General features: G+C 36.8%; 1 protein-coding gene across 6 annotated transcripts in view; it reads right to left on the reverse strand.

Moving 5' to 3' along the window:
- The window catches only part of DMD (dystrophin), a 2,144,556-nt gene that overhangs the window by 299,282 nt on the left and 1,823,209 nt on the right, over positions 1-22,065 (reverse strand). The window lies entirely within an intron of this gene.

Raw genomic sequence — 22,065 nt, forward strand, 5'->3', positions numbered from 1 at the left:
AAATGTGGCATTTGTTAAATTTTGGTCACGAAGTCTTTCTATCCTATGTGTTAGTCTCTACAAGTACAGGCTTTGCCTATAACTTCAGTATTGATTTACTGTAATATAGGTTCCAACTTGTCTAAGTTTCATTACCTGAAGGGACAGCTTGCAATTCCATATACAGATATCATAAAAGCAAGATGGCTACATGTATACGGTGAGCTTTGAAAGGGAACTTTCTCCCTAATATACAAGGCCAAATTCCTCAAGAGTCCATTAGTCCGTTACAAATGGTGATAACCAAGCTCATATCATATATTATTTATCAGCATTCATATTAATATTTTCAACCCTGAACTTACCTATAATCACATTAGTATCAGAACCCATTTGTCACATTCCTAGCAATTTGCCTACCTCACAGTAGGTACTTATTATTCCTTGGTAAAGAATCTCAATTATTATCAGATATAGGGCATCTAGTGGACCCAATGCTGGGGGAAGAATTAAAATCTGGTCTAATCCAATCTTCGTAGTACCATTCTTTGTAGCCTATGGCTGGTTTCAAGAGGGCACAGTGAGATCCAGTTCTGGCTGGCAAAGTGAAATCTGCTGGGGGGTTCTGGGAAATCCTTTCTTCTCCAGCATCCCCCACCCGCCACCCCACATGGAGTTATCCTTGTACCTTACTCCTTTTCTGCCATGTGTATTGTTGTCTGAAGACATGTTGCTCAGTGCAGTGGGAAGCCATCTTGGAATCATGGGGAGGAAGCCAAGACACTCGCAGAGAAGCTGAACTGCAGTCCTAATATAGCTCAACTGCTGAATTAAACAGCCCAGATCTGATGACCTTTGGACTACAGTTGTGTTAGGCCAGTGATTCACAAAGTGTGGTTCCTGATCATAGTAGTTATCAGCATCGCCTGGCAACTTAACTAGAAATGCAGAGTCTCAGACCGTACTTACTCCAAACTTACTGAAGCAGAAGCCCCAGGTGGAGCCCATCAGCCTGTAGTTTAATAATCCCTCCAGGTTATTCTTTTTTATTATTAAAAAATAGCTGATTTACAATGTTTCTTCAATTTATGTTGTACATCAAAGGGACCCAATCACACACAGTCACCCATGCTGTACAGTAGGGCCCCATTGCTCATCCATTCTAAATATAATGGCTTACACCCAAAAATCCTGAGGTGCCCATCTATCCCATTCTCTCCCCCCTCCCACCTGGGAACCTCAAGTCTGCTCTTGGCCGTGATCTGTTTCTGTTTTGTAGATAGGATCATCTGTGCCATGTTTTAGATTCCACAAAAAAAGTGGTATCATATGGTATTTGTCTTTCTCTTTCTGACTTACTTGACTTAGTATGAGAATCTCTGGTTCCATCCATGTTGCTGCAAATGGCATTCGCTTATCTTTTTTATGGCTGAGTAATAGTAACCCATTGTATATATGTACCACATCTTAAATTTGTACAACCACTACGGAAAGCAATACAGAGGTAGCTGAGAAAACTAAATATAGAACTACCTCCAAGTGATTCTGATGCACACTAAAGTTTGGGAATCACTGTGTTAGATTACCAGATATCTCCATTAATTAAGACAGCATTTTCAAAAATTGCCTGATTGTATTGCAGTTCATGTTAAAAACATAAATTTCCAAACCTACCGACTCAGGTTTGCTAGTGAATGGGCTTGGGAATTAATAATGTAATCAAGAACCTCTAGTGATTCTTATGACCAGAAAAGTTTGGGAAAAACCAATATCAGGCTCTTTAAGTCAGGCATTGTAACCAACATACCATCTTCGATTCCCCATGCTCCAGGCCACAGTGGTAAATAGACACTAGCTCTTGTCTTGTTGACTACATTGTGAGGTCCTAGTTTGGTGAGCCTTTGACTTAAAGTGAGGTTTACACTTCTAAGATACTAGTTTCTTAACTGTCAACCTGAATTCCTGATGTTTTATATTTAGAACCTATTTATCTAACTCTCCATTGCAGCTTCAGTCTGAATTCCTTACCTCTTATACATTCTTGACCCCTGCTATCTGGTGACACCATCAGTCCTACCAGGATTTCAGAACCCCTCTCAGGTAATTACAGGAGTAATCATACATTCCTTTAACTCTTAGGCTACATTCTCAGAGGCAAGATTCCTACCTGCTGAACTTGAACCTGCTGATGCCCAGGAGACTGGCAGGAAAGCGGGAGTAATTAGTCTCTTACAAACTAAACATATATTTTCAGTCTAAAAAAAAATACTGCTCATCCAAAGAGAAATAATCTAAAATATTTAACATTAAATGGTCTGGAATCATCAATGTTCTTTCAGGTTGAATGAAAATTTTACATTACAAACTTTCTGTCCCTTGTTTACTTGGACCAAATAAACTAAAAAAGGTGAAAATCATCTTAGTGTCATAGAATTTGCTTATGAGTGACACATGAAAAAGGTCAAAAGGAGATTATAGGAAAACATTTAATTATGTTCCCTTTCCCCTAATTACATATATTTCATTTGCTCAGAGGTTATTTATTTCGCATCTGCTCCCCATCCCCCATTTACCCCACATTTCATTCATTCCAGATTTCTATCTACCTTAGATTTCCCTAAACCTCTCAACTTTTGTTTATGCTGTCCTTTCTTCCTAGAAAACCCTTCCATTTTTTCCCTCTGGCTTTTGAAACTCTACTCATTGGTGGAGTCTAAGCTCAAATGTCATCCCCATGGCAAAATTAATTGCTAATTGTTCTGCGTGTTAGTATCACTTTTCTCCCTCAGATCTCTAGCGGAGCCCTTATGGTACTGTTTGCAGTTCATGTATCAATCATTCTTAAAGGGGGTTTGTGTCATGAACATCTTTGCCCCTGCTGCCAAATAGAGTCTGTCGAGCAGAATGTAATCACTTAAAAAATATTTAACTGAATTCTAGGCAAAAGTGATTTCTAGATACAAGCATTAACCAAATAATCACTTAACTTCCTGGCTTGTTTGTCAGGTTTTATATAATTCATTGCAAATATGAGGGTAAGTGAATATTTGGTTTTTGCTACATAATGGGGGTCCCAGCTTAAGTCTGAAACATTCAGGTAAGTGTGGCAAATTCACGGGATGGAGACTTATGGGGACTGAGAGAAATTTCGAGTTGTAACCAGCTCTGGAGTTACACATCCAGAAGTGTATTATAGTCATCTTTAAGATATTAGTAGCTCTCCAGATATCTGTTGCAGGTAGACCAAGGAGGTCTCTTGGGAGGAGGACTAAGGAAAGAATATATTATAAACCAGGTGACTCCCTCAATAGGCAAGTCTTAGTTAGCAAGCAGAAGAGTGGTTTTGAGAAATGTCATTGTGTCTGCTGCTTGGATGCATCCTCTGGTTCAGTCATGTCTGAGTCCTATGGATGCAAACTAGAATGATCTGAAAGTATTCCAGAATGCTTTCTGCTGTGGGCTATAGAAAACCCAGGACAAAATGGCTTGAACAGGAGTGCAGAGCAGAGGACTGGGAAATTTGGAAGCACAATGGCATCATTAGGACTCAGGCTCTTCCCAGCTTTCCACTCTGCCACCCTTAGGTGAATTCAACACACACCTACAAAAGGCTAATCGAGTTCTGGTTCATTCATTCATTCAGCAAATATTTCCCATGCTAAGAACTGTGCTTAGGTGCTTTGGAATACAGTAGTATATAAAACAGACAAGATCCCTGGCTTCATGAAGTTTACTATCTCATGGAGATAACCAATAATAAGCACATACTAAATATATTCATTCTATAGTATATTATGAATGTTATGGAAAGAAAACAGAAAAATAGGTCAGCTATTCTTATTGCTAAAAAACATACTACCCTGAAACTTGGCTTAAAACAAAAATTTATCATTATCTACCCAGAAGGGTGCTTTCTGTTTGGGGTCTTTCATGTGTTTACAGTCAGCTGGCAGTTAGACAAGGAGTGATGTGAAGGTTCGACCGAGGTGAACATCCCAGGTATTTCTGTTTGTTTTTGTTTGTTTGTTTTGGCTCACATGGGATGGCTGCAACATCTGGGGGCTGGCCAAGCATTTCTGTTTTTTTCATGCAGCTTCTCCATGTTGCTAGATTAGAGTTCGTCACAGCATAGTGACTTTATGGTAGTCAGACTTCTTTCATAGCAGCTCGCTTCCCACAGAGTGCATGTTCCAAGTGACCAAGACAAAAGCTGCAAGACTTCTTCTCATCTAGGCTTGCATCTTGCAGTGTCAATTTCACCTTTGATTTGTAATACAAGACCTACCCAGATTCAGGGTGGGAGGGGACACATAGGAGGTGTACTGGAGGCATGATTCACAGCATGGTGGGAGGGACATCACTGTAGAAGACCTACCCTGATGAGGAAAAGGGGATTGAATTGAGATGACTGGGAAGGGGGACATAGGGCAGCTTACTGTTTAAATAGGGTGGTTAATTTTCCAGTAGGTTTCTTTAAGAGGTTGAGATTTGAGTAAGACTTAAAGAAATTGACAGAGTTACTCACATAGATAGCCAGGGGAAGAGCATTCCAGGTAGACAGAAGAAGTAGGTACAGTGTCAAAAAGAGTCTGTTTAGTTCTTTGGGTGAGGAAAATCTTTCTCAGATGGGTGCTCCCCTAGCAGATGTCCCTTTGTGTCTCATTGCCTGAGATTGCGTTAAATGCCCATATCTCATCCTCAGCAAGGAGACTGGGACCAACAGATCACCAGTAAACAGCTCAGTACTATCATTAAACATTCCCTAGGGGTAGGGACTCCCTCAGTGTGCATGGTCACCTGGAGGAGGGTAGATCCTGAACAAGCCAGGTCTCTGCCAGCAAGGGAGGAGGGTGTATGTATATAGAATAGAGGGAGCAGATTTGGGGAAGTAGAAATAATAGTGTATCCACCACACCACGGCAATGAAGCAATACTCCTCTGGGGCCTGACTAAGGACAACTCATCCCACCTTCCCAGAGATAGAGCCTGACCACCAGCGGAGAACTCTCATGCTTGGCTGAGGAGCAGAAAAGACTGGAAAGGAAGCTACCAGGATCAGCATCTAATTTGCCCATCAGAAAAGGAGCCACTACCCACAGAGAAGGAGAGGGTTGAACAGAGTACACTCAGCAGACGGGCAGCAGGGAGCATTCGGAAAGAGGAAAGGTGACTCCAAAAGCAAAATCTATGCATCGCACAGAAATATACTGATATGTGATGGATGATGGGCTTAACTCAAAGAGGCTGTTAGAATTCCCAAATGTAGCACCAAAGCTCTAAGCCCTATGGATAACTTTCTTTCCCTAAAGCTGAAGTGTCTGATGGAAAAGCTATGCCTGAGAATTGAATAGCGTCCTGACTCGTTTGAAGCTATTCACAATATTTTTGTATTTCCTAAGTGCCCTGTATAGAGTGATCCACTCACACAGGAGATTTCTATGTTACAAAAAGAAAGAGGAAGTGGGATGGACTGGGAATATGGGGTTAATAGATGCAAACTATGGCCTTTGAATGGATAAGCAATGAGATCCCGCTGTGTAGCACTGGGAACTATGTCTAGTCATTTATGATGGAGCATGATAATGTGAGAAGAAAGAATGTATACATGTATGTGTGACTGGGTCATCTTGCTGTACAGTAGAAAATTGACAGAACACAGTAAACCAGCTATAATGAAGAAATAAAAATCATTATTAAAAGAAAATGAAAAACATCAGCAACGACAACAACAAAAAGAGAAAGTACAGTAAGAGGTAATTCAGTAAATATTTGCTGATGGAAATAGAAGTGTGTATTTAGAAAGACTAAGTCAAACTGAGATAAATGCTAGCTGTAATTCAGAGGAAAGGAATGTCAAAAGCAGAGGGAAAAATCTGAAGTTCATGATTATACTCTCATATCTTTTTCTTGCCAGTAAAGGCAGCTGCTGTTAGAAATTATTAACTTGGAAATTTGTTCACTTTTAACAAGGAGATGCAGATATGATGCATCAGTTGAATATAAGACAAATTAAAACAATTTTGTTGCAAATATAAAATAGCAAGAGTTACCATATTGAATCTTTGAATGTACCTCTTCTTTTTAAGAATCAGAATAGTTTTTTCTTCACACATCTAGAAAGAAATTTGGCTCAATTTTATTCAACATGTATTTAATGGGAACCCACTAGGTGTACAATACTATAAAATATCAATAGGTTCTAGAAAAGAAGAGAGCCCCTCTTTTTACAACCCAGCAGGGGATAAAGGATTAAATTCTTATAGAAGAAGAACAAATATGTTAGAAAACATACTGCTTAATCAAGCTCAGAAAAGTAAAAAAGTTTAGAGCCTTCACAGAAATGAACTGCGGTTCTAATAATAAAATTTACATTTTATAGCATTTAATACTTTTTGAAGCACTTTCATAATCTTTATCTTATTATTTCACATGGACCTTACAACACTAGCAGGTAAGTAATTCCTTTTAAAAATGTCTTAGAATATAGAATATTATTTATTTATTTATTTATTTTTATTTTCCCAATACATTATTCTTTTTCTACTGTACAGCATGGTGACCCAGTTACACATACATGTATACATTCTTTTTTCTCACATTATCATGCTCCATCATAAGTGACTAGACATAGTTACCAGTGCTATTCATCAGGATCTATTGCCTTTAGAATATAGAATATTTAAACTGAAGGATGTACTGTTTAGAATAAAACTGAAGGGTGTGAGAAGAATATAGTACATGGTTTTGGTTCTGGTTCCATTATTAACTAGCTATGTGAAGTATGACATTGTGATGTCTTTGTAAAATCAAGGGTTGGATTTCTGGACTTTCAGAACTAAAATCATGTGAACTGATGAGCAGTAATAACTTAAAAGGCAATATCTCCTAAAATAAAACTTGTGCATGGTAGCACATTGGTCATTAAATGATATAGTATTGAAACTAATTAAATAGAAGCTTCTAAAGAATGATTGCTGAACTATATGGTTAACAATATTAAAATAGTCTGTAATTCAAGGTGGATATTTTTAAAGCAATGAAACACATTGACATATTCCAGTAGTTTAAAAAGTAGATTGAGCAGCTGTACTATTGGCTGATTTATGCTTGGAACACCTTGTTACATAGCTTTGTCTTTAGGCTCTGGCCAGATTCTTTCAATACAGACTGAGGCCTGAGGCTTAGCCAACTTGATTGCAAAAGCAAGGCCCTAAATGCAATTAGACAAAAAAGTATGAAGGAAACTGTGTAAGGCAATCACTGCTATTATGAAAGAAAAACAAAGTATATGCAATGTTGGTGTCTATTACCATCTCTGTGTCTGGAGGATTGCCCACTATCAACTAATTACATATTTTCCTCCAATGTTATTTTTGCATATGATCTCCAAATCAAGGAAAAAAAAACACCAGTACTTCAAAAGCTATTTTAGGACCTCTGTTACTGAACAAGATGGAGTAATTAGGACCAAATTTAGCCTCTGTCTTGAAATAACTAAAACATGGACAAAACACATGTAACAACAAACTGTAAGACTATGGATATCAGCCAAATAAGCACAGTGACCCTTGAGAGATGGAAAACCTATGAGGTGAACCCCTGGGTATTCCTAGCTTACTACTTTGAGAGAGTTTCCAGATGACAGCATGGGGAAGAAAACCCAGGGGGATCTTGGCAAACTTCTTGAGTTGAGGAGATGGAACTGAGTCTGGGAAGACTAGGAAAAGCTTGTGTTCATAGGACAAAAGCTGAGAGAGGAGAAGGCTGTACAGAACCTGAGAGATCTATAGAGGATCTCCCTCAAATATTCAGCTAAGTACTGATTAACACATATATGAGGAAACTACAAGGGTGGGGTAGGGGGATGGGAAAAATCACCAGGAAGGATTAGATGTAATAGTGTCCAGTACTCATGTATGGCAAGGGAGCCATGCCTACTCCCTACCAATCATACTGGAGACTTCATGATTCATAGGGCAGAGGACACAGAAGGGTCTTGTCTCAGTAGTGGGGAATAATTAGCCCTAGACTATTGATCTAATACTACTTAATCTTAAAAGACCCCAAAGGATCAAATAAGAGCACATACTTTGGAAAGGGAGAAATAGAAATACATTATTGAAAGTTTTTATATCATATGTGAAGTGGTCTCATTCCACTCTCAAAGTTAAAGTGATAAGTTAAAGATGTATACTATAAACCCTAAAGCAATCACTAAAATAAAGTTATAGCTAGCTAATATACCAACATAGGAGCTAATGGATTCATTAATTCCAATTAATCTAAATGAAAACAGAAAAAGAGGAATAAGCAAAGAATCAATGGGATGAAGCAAAAATAAATAGCTTGATGATAGGTTTACACCTAACTATATCAATAATCACATTAATATAAATGGTTTAAATATTCCCTATTAAAAGTGATTGTAGATTGGATTTTAAAAAGAGCAAAATCCAATTATATGCTGCCTATAAGAAATGTGCCTTAAATATAAAAACATAAATAGGCTAAAAGCAAAAGAATGGAAAAAAATTCACACCATGCCAGTACTAATCATAAGAAAACTGGAACAGTTACACCATTAGACATTAGCACAATGCAAATCAAAACCACAATGAGATTGGGTAAAATTTATAGATTGACCATATCAAAATTTAGGGAAGGTATGAAGGATTTGGAATTCCCATGCACTGTTGGTGGGAATGTAAAATGGCAGTTACTTTGGAAAAGAGTTTGACAGTTTCTTAACAGATTAATCACATACCTACCACATAATCTAGCTATCCCTCTCCTAGGCAATTATTCAAGAGAAAGAAAAATATAAGTCCATCTAAAGACTTATACATGAATGTTCAGAGTAGCTTTATTTGTAATATCCTCAAACTGCAAACAACACAAAAGTCCATTAAAAGGTGAATGAATAAACAAACTACAGTATTTTCACATAATGGAACAAACAGGGATACACTATTGATACACATAACAATGTAGATGAATCTCAAGTATGCGGACAGAAAGAAATGAGAGCAAAACAAAGTGTATATTGTTTATCCCATTTATATAAAACAGAAAATTCAAATTCACCTACATTTTCTACAAATTCATTGCAGCATTGTTTATAATAGCCAAGATATAGAAATGACCTAAGTGCCCAAAGTCAGGTGAATGGATAAAGAAAATATACAAGAAATCTTGCTATTGGTGACAATATGGATGGGCCTTGAGGGCATTATGCATAAGTGAAATCAGTCAGACAGAGAAAGACAAATGCTGTAAGATTTCGCTGATATGTGGAATCTAAAACAAAACACAAAGTGAATTTATAGATACAGAGAAGAGACTGGTGGTTTCCAGACGTGGGGGGGGGTTGGTAGGTGAAATGGGTAAAGGGGGTCAAAAGACACAAACATCCACTTGTAAAATATATAAGTCATGGGGATGTAACGTACAGCATAATGGCCATGGTTAATAATACTGCATTACTTGTATGAAAGATGCCAAAAGAGTATATATTAGAAGTCCTCATCACAAGAAAAAAAAGATTTTATAAGTAGATATGGTGACCAATATTAACTAGACCAATTGGGTGATCATTTCACAATATAAACAAATACCGAATCATTATGTCGTACACTTGAAACAAATATAATTATATGTCAATTATACCTAAATTAAAGGAAGGAGAGAGGAAAAAAAACACTATTTTATCTCATTTTCCTCCAAAGGTAATATTAAGTATATTCTATGTCATCACAGCACACATTAATTGATGATAAAGGTCTAGGATATGAGTGAACCATGTTCACTCAAGAGTAAAGGATGCACATTTAATTTTTTTTGTCTTTTGTCTTTTTAGGGCCACACCCACGGCATATGGAGGTTCCCAGGCTAGGGATCACATTGATGCTGTAGCTGCTGGCCTACACCACAGCCACAGCAACATGGGCTCCAAGCCATGTCTGTGACCTACACCACAGCTCACAGCAATGTCTGATCCTTAATCCACTAAGCAAGGTCAGGCATCAAACCTGCATCCTCATGGATCCTCGTCAGGTTTGTTAACCACTGAGCCACAATGGGAACTCCAGGATGCACATTTAATTTTTGATCAATTATTTTTCTTTTTGGGGGATTTATGGAAAATTATTTAAGCATTGTTTAACTTTATAAATCTACAGATCTAGATACGAATACTGTTTCTTCAGAAATGATAGCTCTGTTTCCTAATATACCCCCTGTGGTATAATTTTCCACTTATAGTTTTCAACAGCATTTTTGCTTTTAATTTCATGCATTTAGCAATTCAAGAAATATTTATTGAATACCTACTATGTAAAGGATACTGCCAAGTGTCAGTAGATATGATAGTCAGGGCCTTTGCCCTTATGGGGATGACAATCATGTGGGGCAGACAGGCAAAACACATAGCTATAGATTTTCCTAAGTGTCGTGAAGTGAGCAAACAGGATGCTGGCTGTGACAGAGAATAATAGGAAACTGTCTTTCAATGTGACATAATTATACATTACCTCTGCAGTCCATTATTTCAAATGATCCATAGTTATTAAGTTTACATACTGGCATTTTACTACTATGTTGAGTGTGTTAGTCCCAAGCTTCAGGCCATTTAAAATACTTTCTCTGAGAATCTTTCCTGATTGGCCCACCCTCTCTGTAACACACACACACACACACACACACACCCTTGGTCCTTACTACATGCCCTGCATTTTCTCTTACCACAATTAGCACAATTTGTAATTAGTATTATATGAGGATTTTTTAAAATGTCTCTCTTAACAAGAGACTATAACCTCCATTAGAACAGAGCCTGCCTAGTGTTTCCATGACTGCATCCCTACTATATAGCACAGACTCCAGCAGAGCGTGGGAACCAGAAAAATATACATTAAATGAAAAAGATTTATTGAATGAAGGAGGATTTCTGCTCCTTCAGGATTAATTTGATGATTAAGCTCTCCTGACCCTACAGATGAGATGCTCCTTTTTAATCTGTGAATGATTCAGGCTCTGTGCCAAACAGGCTATTCCTGAGATTGTGGTCTGAGATTAACAGACCCATCTTACTTTATTTTTAAAAAAATTTATTTATTTATTTACTTTTGCTTTTTAGGGCCACACCTGCAGCATATGGATGTTCTCAGGCTAGGGGTTGAATTGGAGCTGCAGCTGCAGGCCTACACCATAGCCACAGCAATGTGGGATCTGAGCTGCATATGTGGCCTACACTGGAGCTTGCAGCAAGGCTGGATCCTTAACCCACTGAGTGAGGCCAGGGATCAAACATGTATCCTCATGGATACTAGTCAGGTTCTTAACCTGCTGAGCCACAATGGGAACTCATATTTTTTTATTTTTAATTTTTTGGCCATTCCCCCGGCATGCAAAAGTTTCCAGGCCAGAGACTGAACCCAAGCCACAGCAGTGGCAAAGCTGAATCCTCAACCACCAGGCCACCAGGGAACTTCTCTAACTATCCTACTTTACATCTTCATTTCCTAAACTCTGAATGCAGGTGATTCCTGACAAATTAATAAACAAACGTAAGGAGGAAGTTATACTCTTTGTTTAAATGTCTGAATTGTAAATGAAGAGGAAAAACTGTCATGTCTATCTAACTTTATAACAAAGAAGTGGTACTGACTCCCCAGTCAGACTGCCTGGGTTCAAATCCTGGCTTTCTCACTTTCCAGCTATGTGACCGCAGGCAAGCAACCTAACATTCTGGTTTCTCATTTTCTTCATTTACAAAATGAGAATAAAAATAATATCTACCTCGAAGGGTGACTGTAAGGCTTAAAAACATGAATACGATACTGGTAAACATACTTAGAATAGTGAATGGCATGCAATAAGTGCTAGGTAAGTGCTCATTGTTAATTTCAGTAATGCACAATACTCACTAAAATCAGTTCTTCTCAAATCTATACCGTGCAACTGCATTGGGCCAATAAAGTATGGCCCTGTGTAAAAAAACCCCTGTATTTCTAATAATCCAACAACATCTCTAGCCCTGAAATTAATGAATACATTAATTGAAGGGAGAATTTATACCATAATGGTAATTATTTTAAGGACATTATAGAATTTCTAAGAATAAAGAAATATTAAGACAACCTAGTAATTTCAATTCCCTCTGTGGTACTGACCTTTAAAAATAGCATTTCTGAATTTCATAAGCTGGTTTCCAGTCCTACTTACAGAGCTGGCTTTCACATGCAGCTTTTCATATGGGCTGAAAGGGGGTTATTTCTAGAGGAATGCAGAGGGAAGGAGGCGAGGGGGAGTCTTTCTGGTGAAAATGTGAGAACAGCAGCTCTTTGAATGCTGTGCATGACGTAGCCTGGGAAATGTGAGCAGCTGCTGGCAGAGTGTTTCACACGCAGCGGGAGAGTGGGAAAAGCAAAGCAGCAAACCACCAGGGCAAACAAACACAGGAGAATGGGTGGGGCGGGGTCAGGATGCAGTGAAGGAGGGAGGTCAGGCTGAAGGGAGAAGGACACTTAGAAGAATAAAGAATAAAGCAGTGAATGATTCGAGGAAAGGGCGAATGTCAGTTGTGCAGTAAAGGAGAGGGAAAATAAAGTATGAGCATTAATGCGATTTTGAGTACCCATAATTATCAGCGTATTCTGAAAAGAAGCTAAAAGGGAGATCAAGAAGCTCAAAGAAATACAGGTATATGTACATGAAACTGCTGTTTGAACACATTTAATAGGAACATATTACATCTTTCAAAAACAATAATAAAACACTTATCTGGATTGCCATAGTAGCTGGCTTCAGAATAGCAGTAACAGTCCCTGATGAAAACAAATCAGAAAATAAAGAGTACAGAAAAGATGAGGTATTCAGGTAACCAAACTTTGACTTCAGAATGATTTTGGTCCATTTGATAAAATCTCTAAAAAAATAATATGTCTTTTATTCTCTCCAACTAATAAATATCTCTTTGACTCCAACTGGCTTCACTCTCATTTTATTTCTCATAAATTTTTTTCGGTCACACTTTGTACATGATTCATTTTTTTCCCCTAGAGTCTCACACATCCTCATGGCTTTTTTTTTTTTTAAATAAAGTATGCCCTTGAAAACTAGATTATTCTTCTTGGAGTGAGGAGGATGGACCCTGGAACATCTGGTCCACATTACTTTCAAGGTTATCTGGGCGACTTCAGTACCATTCCTTTTGAATAAAGTACAATTAGCTGTAAAAACATTATCAACTACACTGACTGAGGAAAATGTCCATAAGCTTGACAGTACACTTTGACCTAAGTGTGTTTTAAGGGCTGTAACTATCCTGGACATTTAGATTTACTCATTTCTTTAAATCTTTAAAGGGCCTTGTTCATTTCCTTTTTTTCTTTTAAACAGAGCTGCGGTTAAGCATAAATGACTGTTCTCTCTTTACTGAAAATATGTTTTCCAAGAACTTAATTGTTCTTTTATTCATGAATTATTCTATTCCTAATAACAACCAATCCTTCTATGACCTAACCTTTTCTAAAATAAACACATTCTTCTTTCCTCTTTGTTCTTTTCATCTTCTTTTCCCTTCAACTTTTTAAGAACTCCTGCCAATGGGCACATCAAACTTGATATTATAGCTGAAATATTTTTATAAGAGCTACCTACAGTTTAGAATGTGTTAGAGTAACTTTTCCCATGTTACCACAAGATTTTTGGATAGTGGCTTTCAACTTTTACAAGCCTGTGGATCCTTTATTAATACTCCAAGATTAGAGGATCTCCATATGATGAAAGTACTACTTAGTATCTGTTAATTGTGAAAAAGTAACCGGCTGATAAAAATCTGTATGTGTTTCGCAAAAATGCATTTACATATTTATGAAAAATATTGGTATATAGGCAAGACAATTTTGTATTCAAACTAAAGATGGTGCTTAATGAAAAAAATAAATTTTTAGTCTTCTCTGTAAAACTATGTGACCCATAGTTTGGGAACTAATTTTTATACGTGGTCATAGACCAACAGCATCTCCTGGGAGCTTGACAGAAATGCAGAATCACAGGCTTCATCCAATACCTCCTGAGTGCTAGGGGGTGTTCTACCAAGCTCTGCAAGTGACTCTTATCCTTGCAAGGTTTTGAGAACTACTTTCTAGACAAGCACTATCCAAAAGAAATATCATGCTGCATATGTTATTTAAAATTTTCTAGTACACACATTAAAAAAGCTAAAAAAGAAACAAATATTGTCAGATGTTTTACTTGAAGTGACAGGCTTACTTTGTTCATTTTTAGGAGAAATACCCATATAATAAAAAAAATGGGTAAGATTATTTATAATCATATATTTTACTTAGCCAAATACATCAAAATAGTATCACTTCAACATATAATCAATATAAACATATTAATGAGATATGTTTCATTCTGTTCTTGGTACTAAGTCTTTGAAAACGGATGTGTATATTACTTTTGCAACACATCTGAATTTGGACTGGGTAAATTTAAGGGCTCAGTATCCATATGCAGTTACCAGAGTGGACAAGATAGTTCTAGATCATATGTCTTAAAATATAATAACTATAAATTCATATTTACATTATTATATTTAACCACACCTACATTTATGGATTGATAGTTATAAATTCATATAGCTGCAAATGGTATTAGTAGGATGCTACCAAAATTTTCCCTTCCCCCTCCTCTTTCTGCCTCAAAGACAAGTTAAGTGTTTGGGTCTCCATGTCCCTGTAGCACTGTATCATTCCTTTAATAGAGAATTTTCTGATCACATTATACTTATTTTCCACAATCAATTCTAAGCTTCTCAAAGTGTCTTACAGAAGTCATACATTTATATATACACACACACACACATATGTACATACACACACACATACATATATATTTAATCTTTTTTTAATACATATTTAATCTTTTAATCCTGGCTATACCCAACATGTGTTTAATGTAGGAAAATGTTCCTTAAAGTGTGGGCCCTGGATCAGCAGTATCAACCTCACTTGGGAGCTTGTTGGAAATGCAGAATATCAGGCCCCACCCCAGACCAACTGAATCAGAAACTCTGGAAGTGAGGCCCCCACATGGTGAAGATACAGTGATCTCTGTTTTAATAAGTCTTCCAGGTGATTCTGGTGCTCACTAAGACTTGAGAACCACTGATATATATTTTCATACTTCCTTTGAGAACGGCTAGAGACTTCTTATTATCTTCTGAGTTCCATGATCTAACAACAAGCAGAATCAGTTTTGGTATTGTTAAAGAAAAAGTCAAGGAAGGGCACACTAAGAAGACATCAGGAGAACCCACCCTTAGCAAAACTGAAGTGAAAAAATTTGGATGGCCTCTTCTCACTCACAGGTGCTGTAATGTGTCCACATTATCTGTAAGTACAGAGTGCCCAGCTCACCCATAATTCCTGCCTAGAAGGGACCCCATAAACCATAATGTAAAATGATAAGTACAAGGTCCTTAAAAACAGAGAAGAGCGTGAGGAAAATGTTCAAAGTCTCTCAACACATTTAAAGGCAAAATCATGTGCTTAATGATGATAAGGACAGGCAAATATACATAAATAAAAGCCTGCTTCAAACACCTATCTCACCAAAGAACATAATCTGCTTGCTCTGTTGGAATTTTTACTTTTTAAATTAAAAATCTTGTTTCGTTTTTCTCAAAAAATTAAGCCATGTACATATTTCTGTTAACAGGATAAATATGTTTCCATGTCCTTCCACAAATCTTGCTAATCTGATTACACAGACCAAACTCCCAGGCAAAAATTATTGAAGAACTTGTAAACCAGAGATCTGAAAAAGTATTACTTTTTAAATATTAGCGTTGTAATAACATATATATATTTTGTTTATAAGATGGAGAAAAGGAGAGAGAGTGGCCCATTGTGGAAGCAGTGAAAGAAAATTCATCTATAAAACTTTACCTAGGATGGCCAAAGCAGTGAAGCAAGCTTGGGTTAGTTAGTATGTCCTTGGACCAGAAAGTACAATTTCAATGCCTGCTTGGTACACAATAGCAACTTAATCGGTGTTGACTGAAGAAGAAAAGAATGGAAGAAGGAACAGAGTATGTAGAAGATGAGGGTCTAGATCCCTGTAACAGAAAGTTACCACAGAGATGTGAAGATGGAGTATATAAATGAGCACATTACTTTGGAGGAATCTTAGGAAACCTTTAAAAACATACATAATTCATGATGCTGCCCTTAAGCATATTTAAAGAATGTCTTGCATGGAAATGTCTATTTTCAAGTGATCACATTTCATACCTCCTACAATCAATAAAGCATTTACTCTGTATTAAAGTGTATTTAAGCTCCTATTGCTATTTGTAGGTTTACTCATGCATGATATAGAGAAATGGTTAAACATTCCCTACTAATACTTCCTTATAGAACATTCCTTATAATATGGTATTGGTGAATAAAGAGCACTACTATGGCACTGAATGTGTGTTCACTGCTTTAAGATTAGAAAAGTTTATCGTCAGTTTAATTTTCTTCCCATTTGGTTTCAATACTTCTTTCTACTGGGTCAGATAGTAACATTGGTTCCACTTTAAGAGCTAATTCATTAACATCACTTTTGGTTGATTTTAGTACAATTGCTGAGTTCTAAACACAATGAGGAATATAATACTTTGTAATTTTATATTTGAAATGACAGGTGTGATTTTAAGGGGTACAATGAACTGGGCTCATTAATCCATTGCTTTGTAAAAGGAAAAGTTCAAAGTTAATATACTTGAGAATGTTTTTAAAAAGGGGAAGCATGGAGAGAAGTGAAGTATTGTGTTGCTCAAAATGGCTTTAAAGTATGACTTTGTTAAGTCTAAACAGGATTGTGAGAAGAAACAAAAAAGGCAGAGAGTTGCAGTTCATATCTGATTCAGATCTTGACTGACACTTAAAAGCTCTGTGACTGTGACTGTGTCACTTAATGTCTCTGTTTCCTTACTGTAAAAGGGAATAGTGATACTATAATGCATAATCATAATAAATTATAGTATTTTGAGGATTAAGTGAGATAATGTACATGAAAAATCTTGGTAACCACAAGGAATGATGGTTTTGTATGCCAAAAGCCCATTGTCCAGTAGTCTCAGAAACATCCATACCTACGTGTCCATTCTGAGGGAGAAAAAAGGATTTTGTTGCCACAGAGAGTTTCAAATAGGCAAGCAAATGTCTCTACACTTCTATTTGTGGAATTCATTCTATTTCTATGTGTAGATACATTATCATTGGTTCTTATGCTGATATTAATGTTCCTATCTATGTGGTTTAAACATTTCTATGATTTTGAGAGATATTATACACAGCCAAAAAGTGAGCATGGTTTTCTTTTAAAGTAAAAATTAATGGATGATATAACTAAACTCAGGATATTCTTATATCAGGTAGGCAGAGCCTGGTAGTATATAACTCTATTTCTTCTGTTACACTATTTGCTCAAATTTAAGACTCGTAGGTTTATATATGCTTTCTCACTACCCCAACTCTCCATTCTTGACTTTTCTTTGTCTTAGCAGACAGAAAAGGAAAGATGAGCTCACATTTACTTTTATCACGATTTTAGTTGTGAAATGGCACTGTAAGTGAATGACTTCTTTACTTTCATAGAAATATGATGTCATAATAACAGTGGCCTCACACTCCTCTCCACATAAGCTGGGTAATGCTATAGTCTTACATACATTCTTGTAAATGTGAGATGTCCTTGACAGGTAACATGAGTTGCTCTTCCAAGAATAAGGATCAAGTTGTTTGATGTGAACCTCACTTCTTGCTTTGTTCACTTTCTGAACAATAACTCACATTATAATATATCAGAGTGGTTAGAATTATGGTCAAAGAAAATGGAATCAACTTGACTCCGTTGTAACCCCAAACTTTGGATTTATCAGCTTTCTGCTAAAAAACACTTTTTAACATTCAAAAATAGCAACATATGACCATATTACACCAGTCAGAGTGGCCATTATCAAAAGTCTAGAAGCAATAAGTGTGGAGAGCGTGTAGAGAAAAAGGAACCCTATTAAACCGTTGGTGGGAATGTAAATTAGTGCAAACACTGTGGAAAACAGTATGGAGATGCCTCAGAAAACTCAAAATAGAACTACCATTTGATCCAGCAATCCCACTCCTGGGCATCTATCCAGAGAAAACCATGACTCGCAAAGACATGTGTACTCCGATGTTCATTGCAGCACTATTTGCAATAGCCAAGACATGGAAACAACCTAAATGTCCATTGACAGAGGAGTGGCTAAAGAAGATGTGGTACATATACACAATGGAATATTAGCCATTGAAAGGAAAGAGATAATGGCATTTGCATCAACATGGATGGACCTAGAAATTATCATGCTAAGTGAAGTCAGCCAGACAATGAGTCACCAACATCAAATGCTTACACATGGAATCTAAAAAAGGATGTAATGAACTTTTTTGCAGAACAGATACTGACTCACAGACTTTCAGAAACTTATGGTTTCCAAAGGATAAAGTATGGGGGATGCAGGGATGCACTGAGGGTTTGGGATGGAAATGCTATAAAATTTGGTTGTGATGATCGTTGTATAACTATAAATGTAATAAAATTCATTGATGAGATTGGGCACGTTCAGGGTGGTATGGCTATAAAAATGGCCATACTACCCAAAGCAATCTGCAGATTCAATGCAATCCCTATCAAATTACCCATGACATTTTTCACAGAATTAGAACAAACAATCCAAAAATTTATATGGAACTATGAAACACCCAGAATTGCCAAAGCAATTCTGAGGAACAAAAACCAAGCAGGAAGCATAACTCTTCCAGACTTGAAGCAATATTACAAAGCCACAGTCAACAAGACATTGTGGTACTGGTACCAAAACAGACAGACAGACCAATGGAACAGAATAGAGAACCCAGAAATAAACCAAGACACCTACGATTAATTAATATTTAACAAAGGCGGCAAGAACATAAAATGGGAAAAAGACAGCTTTTTCAGCAAATATTGCTGAGAAACCTGGCCAGCTGCATGCAAATCAATGAAACTCAAATGCATGAAATTAAACTCAAAACAGCTGAAAGACTTAAATATAAGACAAGACACCACCAAACTCCTGGAACAGAACATAGGCAAAACATTCTCTGAGGACAACCTTACAAATGTTTTCTCAGGTCAGTCTCCCAAAGCAATAGAAATAAAAGCAAAAATAAACCAATGGGACCTAATCAAACTGACAGTTTTTGCACAGCAAAGGAAACCAAAAAGAAAACAAAAAGACAGCTTACAGAATGGGAGAAAATAGTTCCAAATGATGCAATGGACAAGGGCTTAATCTCTAAAACACACAAACAACTTATACAACTCAACAGCAAAAAAGCCAACAACCCAATGGAAAAATGGGCCAAAGACGTGAATAGACATTTCTCCAAGGAAGATATATAGATGGCCAACAAGCATGTGAAAAAACACTCAACATCCCTGATTATTAGAGAAATGCTAGTAATGCTAAAATCAAAACTACCATGAGATACCACCTCACACCAGTCAGAATACCATCATTAATAAGTCCACAAATAACAAATGTTAGAGGGGGTGTGGAGAAAAGGGGACCCTCTGGCACTGTTGGTGGGAATGTAAGCTGGTACAACCACTATGGAGAATAGTATGGAGGTATGTTAGAAAACTATACGTAGAACTACCATATGACCCAGCAATCCCACTCTTGGGTATATATCCAGACAAAACTTTCCTTAAAACAGACTCATGCACCTGCATGTTCATTGCAGCACTGTTCACAATAGCCAAGACATGGAAACAACCCAAATGTCCATTGACAGATGATTGGATTAGGAAGATGTGGTATATATACACAATGGAATACTATTCAGCCATAAAAAAGAATGAAATAATGCCATTTGCAGCAACATGGATAGAACGAGAGACTCATCCTGAGTGAAGTAAGTCAGAAAGAGAAAGACAAATACCATATGATATCACTTATATCTGGAATCTAATATATGGCACAAATGAACCTTTCCACAGAAAAGAAAATCATGGACTTGGAGAATAGACTTGTGGTTGACAAGGGTGATGGTGAGGGAGTGGTTTGGTTGGGCAGCTTGGGGTTAATAGATGCAGGTTATTGCCTTTGGAATGAGATCCTGCTGTATAGCGCTGGAAACTATGTCTAGTCACTTATGCTGGAACATGATAATGTGAGAAAAAAGAATATATACATATATGTGTAACTGGGTCACCGTGCTGTACAGTAGGAACAAAAAATAATGCATTGGGGAAATAAAAAAATAAAAAATAAAATAAAAAAATAAACTTCATTGAGTAATTAAAAAAAAAAAAAACCCAAAATAGCAACATGTGGAATCTGACACAATAAACACATATACTACAAACTGAACTGTTTAATGGAAGAGGGCTGTGTGTATGTGTGTTTGGGGACAAGGGGGTTTATAAGTTAGAATTATACAAAAAATTTAGAATTATAGAATGAGGAACATAATTCCAACATGCTACATTTGTATTATGAAGAGGAAGTAACTCCAATGACTCTAAACTAAATTTTGTCCTATGTGTATCTCCTCCAGACATCTAGATACAGAATGATAGGATTGTTAAAAAAAAGATGGAAATATTTGAAATGTGTACATGTTTATTTGGTCTTTAGAAGTTAAAAGCAGTTAAATATGTTTCTGCTTTATTTCTGCTTTAACATCATTATAGAACTTTTTAATGAAATTCAATTGAAATAAATGAAAATTTTCATCTCCCCCCCTGAAAAAAAGACAAAATGCATTATCTCATTTTACAAATGAAGAAATAAAAGCTGAGGGAGGTCAATAACCATTCCCAAGATAACATGGTCAAATAATAGCCAAGTTTGATTTGGACTTAGTTCTTCTAACATTCACTCCCATACTCTTTAGTACATCACACTATCTTCTTTTATGTACTTCCCTATATTTATAGTCATGTCCTTATTCATTTTAAAGAATGGATAAAAATTAAGCTATTAATATTTTTCATACTTTATGTTTAAATAAATAATACAACTATAATGGATCAGTTAGCATTGATTTTTTTTTTGTCTTTTTGCTATTTCTACGGCCACTCCCATGTGGCATATGGAGGTTCCCAGGCTAGGGGTCCAATTGGAGCTGTAGCCGCCGGCCTACGCCAGAGCCACAGCAACGTGGGATCCGAGCAGCGTCTGCAACCTACACCACAGCTCACGGCAATGCCGGATCCTTAACCCACTGAGCAAGGCCAGGGACCGAACCCGCAACCTCATGGTTCCTAGTCGGATTCGTTAACCACTGCGCCACGACGGGAACTCCAGCATTGATTTTTTTTAACTTTTCCAATCAGTCATAATCTTTTTATCCCATTTGTAAATTTACATGCCATTGTCAGTCACAAATCTTCGACCACATTCTGAAAGCTAATGTGGGCATTCAGCTCTCTAAAAGAAATTTTAAGATAATAGTTCACCGCAACTTGAATGGAGCAAATGTGCCCATTGGTTTTCCTTGGACATTTATTACATTCCTTATTTATGTTTAGAATGAAAAATATACTAAGGATGAAATTGATAATATTTTAATAGTACTTAACCTCCAGGGAGCAAACAGACATAGAAATGCAAATGCATGTAATCTCTTAACTATTGTCTTGGTTTAGTCAATGCTATTTATCTACCATACAAATATTTCAAGACTATCCATCACAACAAGAATTAAATTACATGTGATCTCAAGAGGTCTTGGGTTCAGAACTTGTTTTTATTAAAGATCTAGCAACTCTTTAACAGGACTTTAAATCACACCTCGAAATGGACTGCCAATAGGAAAAATAATCTGGTTTATCATTTTTTTCTTATTAAAACACTGAAAGCAAGTATTTTAAAATCCAGTTTCCTCAATCCTCTCTGTCCTCAGGAGCATACTCTGCACATCTCATGAAACCGGAAAAAGAAAAGACGTCTCTAATTCCATGGTCAAACTAATTTTAGGGTTTGGGGGTATAACAGTGTCC

The sequence above is a fragment of the Phacochoerus africanus genome, chromosome X (genome assembly GCF_016906955.1).
Source record: "Phacochoerus africanus isolate WHEZ1 chromosome X, ROS_Pafr_v1, whole genome shotgun sequence".
In the NCBI taxonomy this organism is placed as follows: Eukaryota; Metazoa; Chordata; class Mammalia; order Artiodactyla; family Suidae; genus Phacochoerus; species Phacochoerus africanus.